Source organism: Triturus cristatus, chromosome 8 (genome assembly GCF_964204655.1).
Source record: "Triturus cristatus chromosome 8, aTriCri1.1, whole genome shotgun sequence".
NCBI lineage: Eukaryota > Metazoa > Chordata > Amphibia > Caudata > Salamandridae > Triturus > Triturus cristatus.
Genome location: NC_140591.1, coordinates 1,658,669,886 through 1,658,684,324, shown reverse-complemented (window position 1 = coordinate 1,658,684,324; position 14,439 = coordinate 1,658,669,886). Strand labels below are relative to the sequence as shown.

General features: G+C 44.9%; 1 protein-coding gene across 1 annotated transcript in view; it reads right to left on the bottom strand.

The window, feature by feature from the left end:
• The window catches only part of LOC146808504 (uncharacterized), a 49,639-nt gene extending 36,958 nt beyond the window's left edge, over window positions 1-12,681 (bottom strand). Inside the window, exon 1 of the mRNA XM_085623583.1 lies at window positions 12,546-12,681. The gene's annotated coding sequence lies outside the window, so the exon portion shown is untranslated. The remainder of the gene's footprint in view (window positions 1-12,545) is intronic.
• Between the last annotated feature and the right edge of the window lie 1,758 nt (window positions 12,682-14,439).

Genomic DNA, 14,439 nt, shown 5'->3' with positions numbered 1-14,439 from the left:
CGGTCCCCTTTTTTAAATATGGGTATAATTATAGAGTCTGCCCAAGTGTCAATAAAGCCCAGTCCACAGCTAGCATCTAGTACGCGCGTGAGTAGGGGCGATCAAAGTTTAGGCTGATATTTATATAAATCTATAGGGACGCCGTCTGCGCCAGGCGCTTTCTTGCCCTTGCTCTGGGTGATTGCGTCAGAAATTTCTGTTAATGTGGCAGCTAACTCAATCGGGGCAAAATTATCCTCCTTTTGTTCCTGGGTAGCACTCCCCTTCTCTGCCAATTTATCTTTCCCTCCTGGGTTATAAACCTCGGCAAAAAAATAAATCTATCCACGAATCCTCTGTGATAGCCATATCCATTCTAACCACATCCCCCGAGTTAAAAAATGGAGCCTTAACAGCTAACCAGAAGGCGGAGCAATCCCTGTCTAAAGACGCATTATACAGACTTACCCATGCATCATTCTTGATTACGCGTTTGCGCAACTTTCTGGCCAGATTATATTCCTGCCTAAAATGCCTGATTTCTAATTGATTTCTCGTTTTTTTCCTTAAAGCATTCTTTAGGTGTGTATAGGCCTTGGGGCAAGCTGAATCGAACCAACCTTTACTGCTTGGTTTCCCATCTTTAATTGGACGTTGTAGGTCCTTTTTAATAATCTTTGAAATATTTGCATTGGAATTCAGGACGTCTGTATGTGATACTTCATCCTGAAGGCATATGTTAATAGAAGTTAACGCCTGTTTAATAATGTTTCTGTTAGTATCTGCTGGATTGCTCTGTGACCATCTGAGAGCATACCCGTTCAAACTACTTAGGGTACAATTAGTTGTCCAGGCCAATTTCTCAACCAGGGTGCAATCTATTTTAAAAGGAAGCTGAATACAAAAGCTAAGAGGGAGATGGTCACTCACCCCAATTATGTGTGTGACGAAATCAGTTAACCAGCATGAGTGAGAGTTGGTGATGGTGATATAATCAATCAGCGTGCTAGATCCTCTCCCCACATATGTTGGACTGAATTCCGTCGGGGGCCTACAGAGCAGGTTGACAAAGCCCAGATCGAATGAGGCCATCAGATCATTAAATGAATCGCCCCCGCTATTATGAGCAAAGTGGGGAAGATTTTCAGATCTATATTTTTCCTGGTCACCACAACCACTCTGGTATTGTTTACAAAGGTAGTGGTTGAAATCGCCTCCCCAGATAATAATTGTGTCCCTTGAAGATTTATCTACAAGAGCCCCTAATTCCTTAATAAGGGTATTTATCGTATCGTTAACTAACCCCTTCTCAATGCCATTATACATGTTAATGATAATGACCTCCACTTTAGGGGTCACTCGAATTAGGATAATTTGATAGTGGCTACAAGAGACCACCATTCTCAGTGATAATATCTCCAGCAAATTAGATATATAAATAGTCAGGCCACCTTTACACCTCCCGGAGTTAGAGGGACTAGCTGGTTGATGATAAGTTCTATACCCAATGATATGAATGGTATCAAGAGACCAAGTCTCTTGCAAGCATAGTATGTCTATGTCCTTGATAAAGTCAATCCAGATAGGATTGTCTATCTTGGAGCGAAGACCTGCTACGTTCCAAAATGCAATCCTGGTTCCTTTCTTGACATGGACCCTGGGAGGTTCAGGCGAATGTGTTGCCTTCAATTGATCACCTATACTAGCTACTTCTGTTTTATCTGTCAAAACGGAAGTGACGGCAACATCAATAGTTGGGCGTCAGTCAACTCCTTCAAGTCCGCTCAAAACTGAGAAGCGATTGACACCAAGACAACTTTGATATTGCCGATCGTTCCCTCTCAACGGCTTATTGGGGAGCATTTTTCTAGGATATTCCCAACCCGGGCTTGATGGAATGCGGTAATTCTTCCTGCCCCCATAGTCGATATCCTACTTGGGTTTGGTCTGTTCAACTCCCTATAGAAATAGTCAAGTGGGAGGATCTCAATGCCCACTGATTGTGGCTTGGCATTAAATATAGACTCGTCTATGATATGTCTAACCGGAGTGGGACTATTAAAATTAAGTATAATACAGTCCCCAACTCTATTCTTCCTAGTTCTACCGATCCAGGACACTCTACGCACCATAATAATATCGTTCCAAATGTTGTTCCCCTCCAAAGTTTTCTTAGTGATCCAATGGAGCGCTTTGTTTTTTAGTTGCCCAAAATCCTCTCTTACACCCTTATTCAATGGAGGGACAATTACAAGCACTACTACTAAGGGTGAACACGCAGGTGGGAGATTAATGACTGGTAAGGGGACCCGCTCATCCTGACCAACTTGTACTGTCTCCCGCAAAAGGTTATCACTAGCTTGTGGTGATGTAACTGTTAGTGATGTAGTTGCAACAGTTTTGGATACAGAAGCTTTCGAGGGTAAGATGTTAGTGCTTATTCCACAAGTGGGAACTACTTCAGCAAGGATGGCTGTGCCTTGTGGGTCTAAGTTGTTGCTAGGCCTTATCCCGGTACTATTGATCAGCTTAGGCAGATCCAAGGTATCCAGCCTGCATGAATTGTCATTGGCTAATTCACCCAGGGCGTCTAACTTCCCATTGATAATTCTCAATCTCTCGATTATAGGTAGAGAAAAGGAACGCAGTAGATGGGTTAACTTTGAAAATGATATCACTGCTTCATCATCTTTCCCGTTAGGTAAGGCTCCATTGGGTAAATCGGAAGACTGTGAGTCCGGGATTGACGCATCTTGAATGATCCTCTTGGGTTTTTTAATGGGTTTCTTGGGGAATGAAGCACTTGGGATACCTGACAACTTTAACACTTTAGATTTTCTGCCTGCTTGGCAGCCCCCGCCCCTCTTCCTTTTACCTTTCAAGGTAGTACATGATGGGGCCCGCTCAGTATTGGCTACAAGATCAACAAAGTCTACAGGCTGAAGACTTTTCCTAGCTTCAATCGGATAAAAACCCTCAGACGAGGCAATACTACACAGTGAATTATTCATGTTGGGCACCACTTCCTCCCCAAGCAAGTAATCACAATGCAAATCTTGTTTATCCAAATCAATAGAGCAACCTGGGAGTAAAGTATTCTGGTCCGCTTTAGCCGGTGACACTACGTTAATTAAGTCCCCTAAAGAGGAGCGTCTCTCGTTCAAAAGTTCCAGTGATAGGCGCTTTTCAGTCAGGGCTATCTCCTTGCCCACAGGATTCGCTGCTCTCAGAAAGAAATCGTCAAGGGTGCCAGTGAGTCTTCCACCAGCAGCTGCCGGTGTCGGGCGGCGCTTCCCCTCTTTATCAGTGGTGTATGTCATTATTACACGCACGTGCTTAGCAATTGGTAGGACTTACCGTCCGGAAGAGGACCTTAGTGGAATGTCCCAGCCCAGCCTCAACTGGCCTCGGACGGCCGTAGACCACCCGCCCTTTGCCCGGGCTTAGCCCGGCGGTGCCCGCGCGCGTCCCGTGACGCGGAGGGAGCCGCGTCCTTTTCAGCGCCTCCGGGCGCGTGAATCGCGTCAGCAGCTGCAGGGAGGTCTGGGGGCTGTAGTCTCCCCCTGCTCACGGCCGCGATGAAGTTGCGGCGGCAGGGGAGACTAACAGCGTGTGGATCCCACAAATGGCGGCAGCTGCAAAGGAGGAACAGGGCAGCAAGTGGCAGCAACAACAACGGAAGAACGGGGCAGCAACAAAGCCCCTTGCAGCAGGTAAGGTCTCCCTTGCAGAAGATTATGCAATGTTCGGAGGAGTTATGAGCAAGTGGCGCTGTATATTTAGGGTAGAACAGTTCCTCAAGTGGCGTGGTTGAAACACGATCACAGTCTGTATCCCCCAGAGTCACTTTCACTCTGTTTCTGGCTGGTGGTACGTTTTTATCTATTTGGGGGAAGAGTGTCAGGTTTAGAAGGGCCCGGCACCGCACCTCTCTCCCATGCGGATGCGGGCCGGGACAATCACTGTAGGGAGAAGGAGGAGGGGGAAAAAAAAAATGCCCGAGCAGTCCCCGGCAGGCCGCTCTTGGCAGATATGCCCCCTGGAGCAAAGCAGTTCATGTGAACCGGCCCGGCCTCAACGAGGAGGTTTCCGGTCGCCCGGCCGGTCCACGATAAGCTTCAAATAGCCCCCACAGTACCTGAAAAGGCGGGTGACGGTGCCGGTGCGGGGCTCCTCAGTTGTCCGGGGCGCTCAATCCCCGATGCGTTGCACGGGGGAGGCACGGGACAGTCCTTCTGGCCCGATCACGGTCTTCCCGGCTAGATGGTGACACCAGCGGGGGCGCGCCTCACCGGAGTCCCAGTTGCGGTAGACGGAGGGCGGGCCAGCCCTTCTTGACCTACAGGTCAACAACCAGAGAACTGGGATGTAGAATCCACTTACCTTTTTAGTTTATATAGCGTTTTTTTATCCTGAGGAAGTGCCCTGATCTAAATGACATTTGAGGCACGAAACATGTTGATTACCTGAGAGCAGGGCATGTAATGTAAAATGTATTTCTATAGCGCTATTATCACTCCAAGGAGTATCATGGCGCTCACCCAACCCAGATGGACGGGGTTGGTGGGAGAAGACACACTTCACGCTAAACACTACATACTTAAACCATTGCTATGCATGCATCATCAGTCATCGAGAATAGCCACGTTTTTAATGCCTTCCTGTATTGGGTTTCATGAGACATAGAGCGTAAAAAGAGGGGAAGTTTGTTCCACGCCTTGGTACCCAACACAAAAAGGGATTTACCACCTTTAGTTGTTAGCTTGAATCTGGGGGTTACAAGCAAATTTTGCCCCACAGACCTTAGGCAGCGTACCGGTTGATAACGTTTAAATCCACTCTGTAGGTATTTGGGTCCTTGGTGGTGGAAGGCCCTAAAAGTAATTAAGAGGCAATAGGAAGCCAGTGAAGCGCGTTCAATGCTGCTGAGGCTGATGACCTACGCGGCAGACGTAATACTAGGCGGGCCGCTGCATGTTGGACTATTTGCAATCTGTGGAGAACCGATTTATTTGCTCCAGCTTATAAACTATTGCAATAATCCAACCTAGAGGTGATTAATGCCACAGCGACTGTTTTCCTAGCTGACAAAGGCAGGAGGTCGAAGAATTTTCTCAAAGCTTTAATTATGTGGAAGCAAGTGCCAGCTACGGCAACCGCTTGCTGTTTAAAAGACAGTTGGTTGTCAAATTTGATGCCTAAATTCCGAGCTGAGGTGATGGTATTAGGGGGGGCTACTGCATCCTCAGGCCAACAGATTTTCGGGGAAAACAAATTATGCTTTCCAAATGGCAAAATTTCGGTCTTATCAGCATTACATTTGAGGTGATTGTCAGTCATCCACTTAAATGTTGCTGCTAGACACTCTTTGAGATTTTCCTCAGCACCAGGCTGCTCCCTATCCAGTACTAAAATGAGCTGAGTGTCATCAGCATACGAAATAGTACTGATCTGAAAGGAGGCGATCAGTTTTACCAGGGGAACCATATACAAGTTAAAAAGTATAGGGCTCAAGCTTGATCCCTGGGGGACTCCGGAACTGAGAGCCTTAGCTTCAGATTGATAGGGACCCAGCACTGTAATTTGACGCCTGTCCCTGAGAAAGTTTCTCAGCCAAGCCAGAACCGTCCCAGCCACTCCTGCGGCAGCCAACCGGTCCACTAAGATGTAATGTGAAACCGTATCGAAGGCTGCCGACAGGTCAAGTAAAATTAAGACCGCCTCCTTTCCTTGGTCCATGGCCATGCGAAGGGTCTCTGCTGTAAACAGCAGGGCGGACTCGGTGGAGTGGTTTGACCGAAACCCTGACTGATTTGGATGTAAAATATTATTTACTTCCAGGAAACTCGTAAGTTGTTTATTCACGAATCTCTCAGTCAGCTTGTACATCACCGGCAGTAAGGAGATCGGGCGTAGATTAGAAAGAGTGGTAGGGTCGGCAAGGGCTTTTTTTTTAAGCGGCTTAACAGCGGCAAGCTTCCAGTCATTAGGAACATCTGCCGTGGCTAGGGATGAATTAATGATGCTATTGATAATAGGATTCATAGTTTCTACCAGGGTTTGTAGTACCAGGGGAGGACATGGATCGAAAAGGGATCCTGATTTGCAGGCTAAGATAGCTTTAGAGGAGTCTTCAAGAGAGACGGGAGCGAAGGTATCCAGGCAGATTAGAGAGCTCACCCTCTCCACTCCTTCTACATCTCCTAAGGTAGAAGACACTGGAGGAAAACCATTCACAATATTGAGAATTTTATTCTCAAAATAATCTGAGATTGCATTACAGAGATTTAGAGATGGTAGAATTTCCTGCAGGAGGGCTGATGGATTCATGAAATCTTTAACTATCTGAAAGATTTCTTTTTGCTCTTGGTCGGCCATCGTTATGGCCTGAAAATAATATGCTTTTTTAGCTAATTTTATGCCTGCATGATACTTTCTCCTAGCATGTTTGTATGTCTCACGGGCAGTGGCTTCATAATGTCTACGCCACCGTCGTTCTAATCTTCTTAATTTACCGACTTCTATTCTCAACTCCGGTGTAAACCAGGGGGCCTTCCTTTTAATTTTGGTCGAAGTAGGATTTTTAAGGCTAGTAGGGCCTAGTTTCTGGCCTACCATGGTTAACCAATCACAAAAGTTTTGATAGTCTATAGAGGTGTTACCTGTTAGCACTGGAATACAAGTTACACAAGTATCCAACACATCGGATCGACTAGATAGTTGTTTCCAATTTGGTTTATATATCAAGTTAGATGTTAAAGAGTTATTTGTAGTAACACCCAAGTTTTTTTGGTGTAAAGGAATATGGAATGGAATAAAAAAATGATCGTACCAGATCTGGGGACAAGGGGATTGAACTGCAAGCCCAATGAAGTTGGAACAGACGCAGTCCAATAAGTGTCCTCCCGAGTGTGTGTGTTGATGCGTCAAAAGGGTGAGTCCTAGTATATTAATGGTGTCCATAAAATAGTCCACTCCTGGGGCATTGGGGGAGTCAAGATGTAAATTCAGATCGCCCAGTATAGTAAAGTTAGAGAATCTGAGCGATAGATCACTTAGAACTTCTCCCACAGTATCTAAGAACTCCTTCGGGGGGCCTGGAGGCCGATAAATGAGTGCACCCGAAAATGTGAATGAGTCATGAATACCCAACGAGAAAAATAATGCTTCCGCTCCTTTGATATCAACCAGCTCATGTGAAGAACATTTTAATGAGCTACGAAAGATAATGGCAAGGCCCCCTCCCCGTTGTTCTACTCTATCCAAACGCTGGATAGAAAAGGTTTGCGGGAGGGCTATGGCTAAATCTGGATTACACCAAGGCTTAAGCCATGTTTCGGTAATCAGGAGCCAATCGAGCTCATTGTCAATAATGAGATCATGTATATTTTGGGCGTTTTTACAAAGCGAGCGGGCATTAATAAGACCACCTCGCAATACCGAAGTGGTAGACAGAGACTTTATTATAGGATTGGTAGAAGATACCACCATGTTTTGATTACAACACACGGGGACAAACCGATTATCAAGGGGTGCTGCTACATGGCATTCAGGAAGCGATCCGCAACACGATACTACAGAAGCAGAAGGCATCCCTGATATAGAGTATGATTAATACTTACTCTTACCTTCTACACTACAGCGTCTTCCGCCTTCACGCCTCCTAAGCGCGGACGAGCGCAGACGGGCAAGACTCTGGCCCGACTCCGGCACGAGTCAGGCACCACCGCTTCGCGTCACCGCTGCGCGACCAATGCGAGATTGAAATAGAGCCTCCCCTCACCTCCGCCTGAGCACTAGAGCGCTCAGCGCGATGGCGCCAAGAGAGAATCTTAGATCCTTTCCAAGATGGCGGCAAAATACGAGGAGATCTGCCGATTGAGCCCGCTAAAACAGCGGTGAGGGCACAGATTATAGTGTAAGAATGTGGCCAGTATGTAAAGTTAAAAACAGGGGAAAACTAAATTAACCAAACTAAAATACCAAAATAGGGAACAATTAAAAATAAGCTTCAAATTCACAAACAGAGCTCGCTTAAGCGCAGGCTAAGTACAAGACGCCGCGGTCAGTGAGTCTACCTTTCTCTCCGGACACAGTGACCCAATGCTCGTCTTAAATAGAGCCTCCCCTCACCTCCGCCTGAGCACTAGAGCGCTCAGCGCGACGGCGCCAAGAGAGAATCTTAGATCCTTTCCAAGATGGCGGCAAAATACGAGGAGATCTGCCGATTGAGCCCGCTAAAACAGCGGTGAGGGCACAGATTATAGTGTAAGAATGTGGCCAGTATGTAAAGTTAAAAACAGGGGAAAACTAAATTAACCAAACTAAAATACCAAAATAGGGAACAATTAAAAAATAAGCTTCAAATTCACAAACAGAGCTCGCTTAAGCGCAGGCTAAGTACAAGACGCCGCGGTCAGTGAGTCTACCTTTCTCTCCGGACACAGTGACCCAATGCTCGTCTTAAATAGAGCCTCCCCTCGCCTCCGCCTGAGCACTAGAGCGCTCAGCGCGATGGCGCCAAGAGAGAATCTTAGATCCTTTCCAAGATGGCGGCAAAATACGAGGAGATCTGCCGATTGAGCCCGCTAAAACAGCGGTGAGGGTACAGATTATAGTGTAAGAATGTGGCCAGTATGTAAAGTTAAAAACAGGGGAAAACTAAATTAACCAAACTAAAATACCAAAATAGGGAATAATTACAAAATAAGCTTCAAATTCACAAACAGAGCTCGCTTAAGCGCAGGCTAAGTACAAGACGCCGCGGTCAGTGAGTCTACCTTTCTCCATACACCACTAGACACATTATGACTAGTCCTTTGCCCCTCTCACTCTTTTTACTGTAGGCAGTTTACCTTCTTAATAAACTGTTGGCTAGGACTAACTGACCTATTTTTATACACATGTCACCCCACATCCACACACACTAGGCCCCTCACCCCCACTGCACCCATCTGCAGGAACAAAAAATCCCCGATAAAAGCCCCGGTTTTGGGTGCCCGTCAGGTATTGCAGCGCCGACCTGACGAGGGGCAGGCTCAGATGATGAAGCATGACACCTAGCTTGCTGGGTGTGTGAGAGCCCTAGTTCCGACAAGGAGAACTCCCTCTCCTTTGCATACACAACAGTGGCCCTCAGTGACTCACTTGTCTCTACCAGCTGCCTCCTTCCCATGCCCCCTCCACAGAGGAACTCCGTACTCCCTTTTGTACACAGACCAGATGTTTTGCCATCTGTTAAGGGAAATATTTTCCTTACCCTCTTAGCTACTTTGAATTATACATACGTCGGCGCTTGTATTTGAGGGCGCTTTCTCTAGTTCCTCTGACCTCTCCTGATCAAGGTTTTGGATTATAGATTTAAACACATTAGTATATACATTGTCTTTTTTTTTACTGAGGTTGGTACATGTCCTGTGCTGGCGCCTCTCTTTTGAATCCAGACATCATTTGTTTATCTGCACTTTTATCTAGTTTGCTTGTGTTGAGCGAAGGCTCTAGCCTTTGGCTGTTATCATCTAGCATTAACACCCTTACTTCCAAAGCCTGTAACATGTCCATGTTGTTTCAAATTGAAACGTGACCGTCAGCTGTCTCTCCCTGCATCTTCAGCAGCAGTACCGGAACCAACATTATTATCATCCTCCAGATTTAAGGGCTTAAGTCTGGCTGTACACAGGGTGTAGTACAATTTATTTGGCGCATGGAGCTGTGCCTCTACCAGAATGGTTGTAGATTTAATGTCTTCCACTAGCATAGGATACATTTTGCTGGAACTAACAGTACTACCATGCTTTTGCATTGACTGTTGCAGTAGACTTACTTAGAGGACCATTGATGTACCTGAATCCTTTATTACACCGAGCAAGTGACGTTTTGTGTCTTGGTGAGATTTTTGTGTGTTAGAGGATGAGGCAGCCCTGTTGTTTCATTGAGCAGTCCATAGATTTCTGCCATGGGGTCCTTTAGGAATGTACATTTTTGGTTTGAGCTGATTTTCCAGAAGAAGGATGATATGGACACTAGGGATCTCCCTGTAGGGATACTTACATCAGGGGATTTAGTGGCTTTAGGTCCTTAGGTTCTGCCCCTCAGTGTTGAGCGCTTGCAAGTTTTAAGCATCAGCGGCTGCCAAGACCTTCCTGATCCCATTCTAGTCTAGGCACAGCTGAGATAAAACTTAACAATTTTCTCCTCTTTTAGATTATTTTGTTTGTTTGTTTTGCTTCAAAGTCATCACTTTTGCCCTTGGGAGCTACCAGAACACAGATGGTTTAAGCAAAGGGGCAGGTGAAGGTTCAAAGAGGCAAAGGCTATTACAGTGCCTTGCTGTCTCTGTTCTGCCGTGCTTTATTTTCCTGGAGATATACCCTAAACATAGGATATGATCTCGCAATCCTTATTTTCTCCAGGGGGCTCACAAGTCATACAACAGTGTGCTATGGGCCCTCTTTGAAACCAATGCAAGGTCGCCAGTCTTCCCCCTCTGAGGCGGCTTGATGGGCAGAAGGTGAGCGAGCTTTAGGTCTTTCTATTGCTAGACGATGAGGCAGAGGAGCACACACGGTCCACAAGCTGCACCCAAATTAAGGCGGCCCGCTTCCGCAGGCTGGGGCTCAACCTGCGCATAGGCGAGCCTAAACCCACTACTACCTTGCCAAAAGTCTTGTCTTTTACTTCTCTCTTGCTGGAGCTCCTGTTGTTCTGTGGTGTGGCTGTGGTTTGTGCCGTGTCTCACCACAGCGTATCTTCTGGGGCCCAATGAGGGCGGGAACACACTACTATTTTATGTTCCTCGGCTCACAAAAACACTGGCAGTCAGGCAGGCAGGCAGGCTCAAATTAGGGTCACATAAGGGACCCCACTACCTCCTAGACGTAGCTGCCCAAAATTGACAAGACCTGGTGAACTATCTCCATAAACTCTCGAGCTTGCAAGCCTGTGGCCCTATACCCACTCCTTAGCTTCTCCTCGCAGTGTCGTGTGCCACGTCTGACGTGCAGAAACACTATTTTAAAAGAAAGTGCTAAGAGATTGAAGTGAGAATAGTAAATATCACCCTTTGGTGTCTCAATATGGTTAGATTGGAGTGGGAATAGTAAATGTCATCCCTTAGGTGTTCAACATCTTCCCCAAACTGGTTTTGATTGGAGTGGGAATAGTAAATGTCACCCCTTTAGTGCCCAAAACCTTCCCTGAATTGGTTTAGATTGGAGTAAGAATAGTTAATGTCACCCGTTCAGTGTCCAACACCTTCCCGATTTGGTTAGATTGAAATGGGAATAGTAATAGTCACCCCTTTAGTGTCCAATACCTTCCCTGAATTGGTTTAGATTGAAGTTGGAATGGTAAATGTCACCCCTTTCATATCCAACACCTTACATGAATTGGTATAGATTGGAGTGGCTAAATGTCACCCCTTTAGTGTCCAACATCTCTCCCAAATTGTGTCACACATTTTTCTTTTTTAATTTGTTTCCACATGTTAATTATTCCATAATTTTTAAATTTTTAATCATAAATACTTCAAGTAAAAATATATAAAGTAAAATAAAATCATGTAAATCATATTTATATACATTTGTGTGTTGCCCAATTTCACCTCTTATTTGTTAACAATACTTTTAAACATTGCTTAACTTTCTTAAAGTATCTATTTTCAACATTATTTTACCATATTGTAGTAATCTGCTTTTAATGTAGTCCATTTCCTTTGCCCTGCTGTTCTCCCATGCTGGTGATGTCATGTAGAATGTTGGGGATGTTGGTTCGAAAAAGAAGACAGTTGGAGAGATGGGCTGAGTAGCCAGGAGGCTGCTCCTGGTGGGGCTTACTTAAAGACTTACTTAAGAACTTGTAAGGACATAACTATGGAATAAACTACAACTACAAGATCCTGTCTACGAGACTTTCTTTTCATTTCTACATTGGCGACGATTTTAAAGGCATAGAACTTACGCGTGGAGTAAACAAGAAATTTTGGAACTGCAACTGAAGGTACAAATTTTATTTAAGACATTGAACCATTTAAATTATCTGGCACCCGCCCCACCAGTGACCATGACAACGGTCGCCCTAAATTATTCTATGTGCCAGATCCACGTGTGTAATTGTAAAGAGCAGTAATTGTAAAGCCCTGCAACATTTAAGCACTGACCCGGTCGTCCTATATCCAAGAGTGTCAGAAATGTTTCACTGTGAAGTATAATACTCAGGGGCACACATCAAGCCCCAGTGTTTTGGAGATGACTGTTGACTGTGTGCACTGCTGTCAACTCTGAATCAAGACGTCCTGTCTGGTACTAAAGACTGTTGCTGTTGAAATCACTAAAAAAATCGTTAAAAGAATATTGACTCGACAGGACAAGTCAGAAAAGAGACTAGCAAGCGTGAAAAGTGCATGTTCTAATTTTAAACTGAGATATTTTAAAGGAGCGTGTTTCCGAAGCAATTTACTGGCTTAGATCTTGTGACAAGCTGTGAATAATTTATGAGTCAGCTGAGAGAGTGGGAATTCGGCATCGGCAAAATGTGAAGAGAAAAGTGAAGCGTGTCAAACTCCTTACCGTTGCTGTGGAGAGAGATTCGTCCCATGGACTGTCATCCTCACACTGATGACGTTGTAGAATTTCCGAGGGTATTAGCGGAGAGGCAGAGTGCCATCGTCACACTTTCAGAATGTTCACTGTTCTTGGCGTTGTCCTGACTACATTCATGTTTAGAAAAGTGCTTTCAGCATGTCATCGCGCAACGTCATGACGTGACGTCAAGCAGCCATTTTGCAATTTCATTCTGTCTGTGTAGGTTGTGTTCCGGTAACTAACGTTGCCATGGGAACAAAAGTACACCACGATGCCGCAAAACCTAAAGGTGGGTGAATGCATGCAGAGTCATGAGTTACTGGGAACATCAAAGCGTTGGCAGTTCCATTCTTAAGTGTGTGTGTTATGCTTAAAAGAAGACATATGCGTTAGAGGAGACACGAAGAAATGCCAAGCATCGGCAGTTCCTTTAGGCTGCACTTTGATACCCCTTCTGAGTATGGAAATCAGTCATAGTCAAAACGTTTCAAGGGAGCACAAACGAGCACAAACGAGTGAAGTTAAGACTTTTAATTCCTTTACAAGAGTGCCATCTAGTGGATTTTCGAAGTATATATTTTTTATGGATTTATGGATATCTTCTCAGAAGCAGGCAGCACGAGTAAAGTGACAGCAATATTTGAATGTAATAAAACCTACTACAAAAGTGCGGAAACAGTAATACCGGCATAGCAACACTGGCTGTCAGTTCAGTACAAGGAAAGTACAGTACTGTAGAAAATGTTGCAAGACACCCGACAGAGAGCCGGAACAGATGATATGTTTTTCATTAATTTGATGTGTGTTTTTCATTTTACAGTCTATTGTAGGGAGGAGGATTCCCCCTTATTGGGAGGATAATGCATGTGTGTGTTTATTGGGAGGTGGATTTCCCCTTTATAATGATTTTGAAGCTAACCGTGATGCAAGCTTTGGATGATCATATTAATAGTTGAAAGACAGTCAGTCTTAGTGACTTACTTTTACATGGGTGTTGGAAGTACTTAAAGAGTATAGGGAAGAGGATTTCCCCACTTTGCATACATACGGTTTTTACTTTGATCCTACCTAAGGGAGGGTTCCCATCTTGACAATTTTAGGGTACTAGGCTTTGTTGGTTTGTGTGGGTATTTGTTGTGTTGGAGCTGGTCTTCATACACTCTATTTTAATCTACAGTGGGGGTAGTGCACACCCTTTACACTGATTCTACCCTAGTCGGTTTTCTTTGGTGCCTAGCATTAATGTTTCAATCTCATTACCCTTTTATATTGTTATTTAACTGTGTGTTTGATGGGTACCTCCAGTTGTTACTTAAGATTGAAGTGCGCAATGGATAACATTCTTATTTTATTGGTTATGCGCAATGGTCAGTATAGGTAGGAGGATTCCCCCTGTGAAGTGTGATGCAGTAGAGGGCATGTAAATCTCCCTGGTCCTGCCATTTGTTTAGGGAGGAGGATTCCCCCTTTACATTAGGGAGGTGGATTCCCCCTTTATATTGTGTTCATAAATGGTCGATATGTGTAGGGAGGAGGATTCCCCCTGTCCAGTTGGTGAAGTGTGTATGCAGTAGAGGGCATGTAAATCTCCCTGGTCCTGCCATTTGTTTAGGGAGGAGGATTCCCCCTTTACATTAGGGAGGTGGATTCCCCCTTTATATTGTGTTCATAAATGGTCGATATGTGTAGGGAGGAGGATTCCCCCTGTCAAGTAGGTGAAGTGTGTATGCAGTAGGGGGGTTGTAATACTCCCTGGTCCTGCTATTTGTAAAGGGAGGAGGATTCCCCCTTTACATAGAATTCGATATTTCTTGTTATTTGATTATACTTGCTTATTATTATATTTACAGTAGGTTTCTTGCTAGATGTTTATCTTCCT